General features: G+C 46.5%; 1 protein-coding gene across 1 annotated transcript in view; it reads left to right on the forward strand.

The window, feature by feature from the left end:
• LOC148216940 (uncharacterized) overlaps window positions 1-6,054 on the forward strand; it is a 589,705-nt gene that overhangs the window by 187,476 nt on the left and 396,175 nt on the right. The gene's annotated exons all lie outside the window — the stretch shown is intronic.

The raw sequence follows: 6,054 nt of genomic DNA on the forward strand, positions 1-6,054 counted from the left end.
GGCACAGGTTGCTTCAGGTGTCAGGTGCAAGGAAGGAACAGGTCTGGCCCTCCATCTGGTCACCTTTGGGTCAAATCGTATTTCCTTCTCTCAGCCATGGGCCTTTGGGTGATAGTTATGAAGTTTGTCTGGCCTCATATTTTGAGCACAGGTTGTGGTCAAGCAGGGCACCTGCTAGTTACAGTCAGGAATAAGGAACATTCCAAGTAACATTGACCCATCCAAGACCCTGACCCACTCCTTCAAGAGAGTATTCTCTATACTTGGGATGAGTCCAAAGGGCTCTTGGCCGATCCCCACATCAGTGTGGCCAAAAGTAAAAGATGCTGTGCGTTGTACTTCAGCAGCAGTAGCAGAGCCATAGATTCTCCAGCCCTTCTGTGCAAGGCCCTGAGACTGGGTTCAGATTGCACATGTGCATGCATGTGGACACAGTGTGCTGGGAACTGAATGTCCACACGAGTAACCAATAAAACTAAAAAAAGAATAAAGGGGTGGGCATGTGTGCTCCCAAATAAGCTTTTTACTAATTTTACATCCACGTAAGCAATGTTTCCTCTAGGCAGTGGCATTGAAGTATATCTGGCCCAACGTTTTCTTAAATTCATGGATAAAAGAGCCTGTGGATGCCAATTTGAGCTCCTGGAGGAAAGGCACAATATAACAGAGCTGCAACTATACTGTACTGTATAGTGCAATATTAATGTAACATCAGGGGTTGTGCAATGGTGAATAGAATGTGAAGGATGTGTGTTTTTTATTCTATGGTTTTATTCTATGGTGCACTGGGGATGGCATTTAATTTCGTTGTATGAGGTACAATGACAATAAGGTTTAATAATAATAATAATAATAACAACAACAACAACTTGTAACAAATAAAATGCTGTCATACATAAGAAACAATAAGAAACTGGATGTGGTGTGTCCTGCCATAAGTTTTGTTCAAGCTAAAATGGCTGACATCCAGAAATGTATTTGCAAGTTGGTTCTGAATTGAATCAAGCCTATTGCTTCCTTTGGACACAAATAGATGAGCTCACACCAAAGAGGGATATAGCAAAGATGTATTTCTATAATTAGTTTTTGGACATCCCAAGTCCAAAATTCCCACATTTCCATCCTTAGCAGTTTACTCTGGGTTGCAGGTCTTTTTCCATATATTCTGGTGATGGTGTGAACTCTATCTTGCACCAGAAAAGTGTCATGCTGCAATTTTAAGTCCATTACGCCACATCCTGCACTCTGAGATAGAGAGCTGGCCTTTGTTTGCATTTCACCCCTTCTGGTAGTTAAAGAATAGTATTATATTCTTTATCAACTTTCTCATGGCTAAACATATCTAGTTCCTTTAGCTTCTCCTCATATTTCCAGTTACCTGTAGTTCTTAACCTTCTTCCAACCTCTACCCACACATCTGAATCCTTGAAAGCAAAGAAATGGACACAGTATTTAAGATGGGGTTACAGCACAGAATAAAGTGGAATTATTGCCACCTGTAATGTGGAAACCATCCTTTGAATAAACCAGGTAACTCATTTGAGTTAACTGCAGAAACTTACATTTCTGTCTATTAAATATTGACATTATCTGAAACCCATTTTCCTGATCTGTCAAGATTGTGTAGAATCTTGTTTTTTGCTTTGGTACTAACTGTCACACCCATTCTGCTAACTTATTATCTGGAAATTTGATAAGTGTTCCCTCCACCTCAACATTCAGATCATTCAAAACAACGTCCTTGTACAAGATAACGTTATGCCGCATTTCAAAATTTTGTGGGGTTCCACATTAGACCACTCTGCTGCTTGCTCATAACCTGACAAAATACCTAGGTCCCTGTTTTTATACCTAATAGAAAATGGGTTTAATAATATTGTAGGGTGGTCTACAGCAAGGCATTGAACAAGGTGCTTATGAAAGAAGATTGAGTTATGAGTTACAGGTTGCTGGGTGCGAGATCCTGTTTGTTAAGTTGGGCTCTAGGGTTCAGTTGAGACTGTTGCTATTGTACCAGCCTCCCTGCTGTGTAGCAACCTCCCTGAGCTATTTGATTCCATGGCTGGGTTGGCAGTGGAGTTCCCCACACTTATGGTCCTGGGGGACTTCAACCTGCCTTCTCTGGGATTGGGGTCAGAGGTAGCCATGGGCCTGTCCTAGGACATCCAGGGCCCAACATGTAACAGTGACCATACTCCTGACCTGGTTTCCTATTGGAGCAGTGGCAAGGTGATCTGGATTTAGGGGAGCTGGTTTTTCTCTTGTCATGGTCAGACCACTCCCTGGTAACCCTGCAGTTCTCTTGTGTCATCTCCCACCGCAGGGAGGCTGGACCTATGAGATATATCTGCCCCAGGCAACTAATGAACCCAGTTGGGTTGCAGAGGGAGCTTGGGGTTGCTTTGGACAGTCTGCTGCATGGTCCGACTGAAGCCCTGGTAGCTACTGGAATGAGAGGGCGGCTTGGGCTCTGGATCGGATTGTGCTTGATCCCTGCTTCTCCACCGGGCGTCCCAGAACTGCCCTGGTTCATGGAGGAGCTAAGGGAAATGACGCAGAAGAAGAGATGCCTGGAGACTGGAGGATGAGAAGGACTCGATCAAACATGAACTACAGCTGCTATGAAAGCCTACCTCATGTCAGTACATGTGGTGAAACATCAGCATTTCTCCTCCCTTATTGCATCCAGGGATAGCCATTTAACAGACTTGTTTTGGGTGACCTGAGCCCTCCTGGAAGGGAGTGGTTTGGGGATCCATTTGTAGAGTTGTGAGGAATATGCTAGGCATCTGATGGATAAAGTTGATCAGATCTGCTCTAAGTTGGGCTCTGGCCTTGGAGCAGGTCCTGCGGGGGCTGGGGCTGGCAAAGTTATCTGGGGGGAAGTTTGATCCTGTTGGGATTGAGGAAGTGGACAGGATTCTTGTGGCTGTTAGCTCAGCCACCTCTATGTTAGATCCATGTCCCTCCTGGCTGGCTGAGCCTGTCTGGGAGGGGATGTGTAGCTGGGTCTGAGTGGAGGTTAATTCCATTTTGAGGGGGGGGGTGGCCACACAGTCTCTTAAGGAAGCAGTGGTGTATCCCTACCTCAAGAGGCCATTACTGGATCCTACCATTCTGGAAGGTTGTGGATAAGGTGGTCTCACTGCAGCTTCAGAGGACCTGGGAAGAAGTAGATTATCTGGACCTCTTTCAGTCAGGGTTCAGGCCTGGGTACAGGACTGAGACAGCATTTATGGCCACTGGCAGGAGTGGGATGAGGGTAATGCATTTATCCTTGCTCTTCTTGACCTCTCAGAGATCATGGTATCGTTCTGGGTAGGCTCTGGAAGTTGGGGGTGGGTGGCACTGGTTCTCCTCTTTCCTCTGGGGTCAGTTCCAGTTGGTGTTGATGGGGGGGAGAAGAGGTCCAGCCTGTGGTCCCTCCTTTGTGGGGTGCCACAGGGCTCAGTACTTTCTCCTATCCTGTTTAAGATCTACATGAAGCTGCTGGGTGAGGTCATCCAATGGTTTGGGATGATGATACTGGGATATGCTGATGATGCTCAGCTTTATATCTCCATCCCAGGTTGTCTGAATGATGCAATGGAAGTTCTGTCTCAGTGCCTGGAGGCTGTGGGGCACAACGGGCTTCAGCTCAACGCAAACAAAATTGAATGGGTCCAGGTTTTTGGACCCCTTGGTTCCAGGGACGTTCTGTATTTGGTCCTGGATGGGATGGCATTGCCTCAAACTGTCATCCCTTTGAAGTAGACCATACTAGGAAATCAAGATTTGAATGCTGATACTTTTATTATAAGGTTACGGTAACAATCTTGCAAGTCTGAATGTGCCTCCCTCCCTCTGACCCTTTATCTTCAAGAGAACTAGGGAGGGTCAAGTCTGAGACGCTTTCTCAAATTACATTTCTGCCTCGGACTAAGATTTCTTTTGTCTGACAGTTGTTTTGGTTGTGGCTCTTTCTCCTGTTCCTCAAGGTTATTCTTACTTCCCATTACACAGGGCTGGTGTGCAATCTGGAGTCCTCCTGGACTCATGGCTCCTGCTCAAGAAGCAGATGGCAGCTATGGCTAGGACAACTTCAGATTGTGCATCAGTTGCAACCATTCCTGGACTGGGGGTCCTGCTCACAGTCACGTATACTCTTATACAGACTGGACTACTGTAACATACTTTGCCCTTGAAGAGTATTAGGGAGCTTCAGCTGGTGCAGAATGCAATGGCGCAGTTAATGGCCTCACTTATTTAGTGCATGTGACACCACTGTTCCATGAGCTGCACTGGCTTTCTGGTACAATTCAAGGTTCTGGGAGTCACCTCTAAAGCCCTTCACAGCTTGGAACTGGGTTACTTCGGAACTCTCTCCCCTCAGGTATTTGCACCTGTCCTACCTGATCCAGCAGGAGGGGCACACTCCAGGCACTGTCAGTCAAAAATGTCTAGCAGGGCGCAGAAAGAGCACCTTTTCTGCTGTGGCACCTGCCCTTTGGAATATCATCCCTCCAAACTGGCCCCAACCCTGTTGGCCTTTTGCATGGCCATGAAAACTTGTGGGATAGAGCCAATCTCCTGGCTGTGTGGATAATTGATTGGACGATGCCCAACTGGTGTGTGTTTTGTCTATTTTTATTGTAGAATCATGTGAGATGGGAGGCTATATAAATCAATTAAATATGTTTTTGGGATGGTGGAAGCAGCTGTACACAGAAAAAGCGCCCAGCCTCAGCAAGCAATCTATTACTGTCATCAGCACTAGACCACTTTTAAAGTTGTTTTGGGATGCAAAATGTGGCTGCCCACATTCATTAGTGTATTATTAGTTACATGGCAGCGGCAGCAACTAGAGTGCTTCAAAGGTCAGTTTAAACACTGGACTTTAACCTTGAAAGCCTCTTAAAGGTGCCTTATCTCACAGCCCCCATACTTGGAACATCTTAACTGAAGCCCTTATTTTTCTACTTTGGATCCTTTATACTGATGGGCATGAACAGTTCAGCTGGTTCCTACAGCCATCACGCTTAAGGAACTTGTTATCAGTTGAAGAGTCTGAAAGATGCATTTATTGTTAGTAGCTTCCTGCAAGTACTGGGGGTCTTGATGTAAATATGACTGATTTCATACTCCTGTTGTTTAGTCCCTGAATTTTAACTGTGCATTATTGATCTTTATGAACTTTCTAAGCTACTTCTTATCATTTAGGTGTCTTAGAACACCCTTTAATAAACAGAAAGGAAACATAAGCATCCTGGGAGGTGTGTAGCTAGAACTGAAGTTACACTGATGTGGTTCCTGAGTGGGTAGGACAGTTGGGATGGACATAACCGGAAAGTCAACCCGCCTCCTTCGGGAGAGTGACTGATTCCAGACCGCTCTGGTTTGCGGGGGGGGGGGCGCCTGATGATCTTTCCAGAAGATACATGAGGCTAAAGGCGGGAAAGGCTGCAATGCTCTTCAGACAGCACTGGGCTTGCCCTGCCCACGCTGAATTAGGGAGAGCTTGGCTCAGCCAATTGCTGTAGAAGAGACAGAGAAGCCGGATAGCCTTGGAAGAGCCTCCCCAGAACTCCTGTGGGGCTTCCACCCGCCTGGCTTCCTTCCCCCTTTGGCTCCACCTCATTGCCCAGAGCATCTGGTTTCTCAACCAGCATGACTCTGCTCATCCAACTTGGAGGCTGTTTCCACTCGTGCCCCGCCAGGTCTTGCCCCATGATCTCATCTCATCCCACAAATAAATCAGGCAGGCAGAGCAGGTCACGACCCATCCCTGTTGGGATAGAATCCAGATGTTGCTGGCCAAACGAAACTGATCCGTTTCCTTTTTTGGGAAAATACATCCCACCGCTAATAGATCCCACAGTGCAGAGGTACTAAGCACTCGGTTGCTAATCTCCAGAGAGGCGGGGGCAGAGCACCACCCAATCCCCTTTCAAAGTCATCCTCTCCAGTAGCACAAATGTTGTCTAGAAAGGGTCTTCTGCAAGCAAGAAGAGGTCTGTCCCAAACCCCCAGGCTCCCTCCCCCTTTCCCTTTCTACAGCAGAAACAACACATTACC

The sequence above is a fragment of the Python bivittatus genome, unplaced genomic scaffold (assembly GCF_059951505.1).
Source record: "Python bivittatus isolate LINGU-HERP-01145 unplaced genomic scaffold, Pbiv_v1 ctg000040_np1212, whole genome shotgun sequence".
Taxonomy (NCBI): domain Eukaryota; kingdom Metazoa; phylum Chordata; class Lepidosauria; order Squamata; family Pythonidae; genus Python; species Python bivittatus.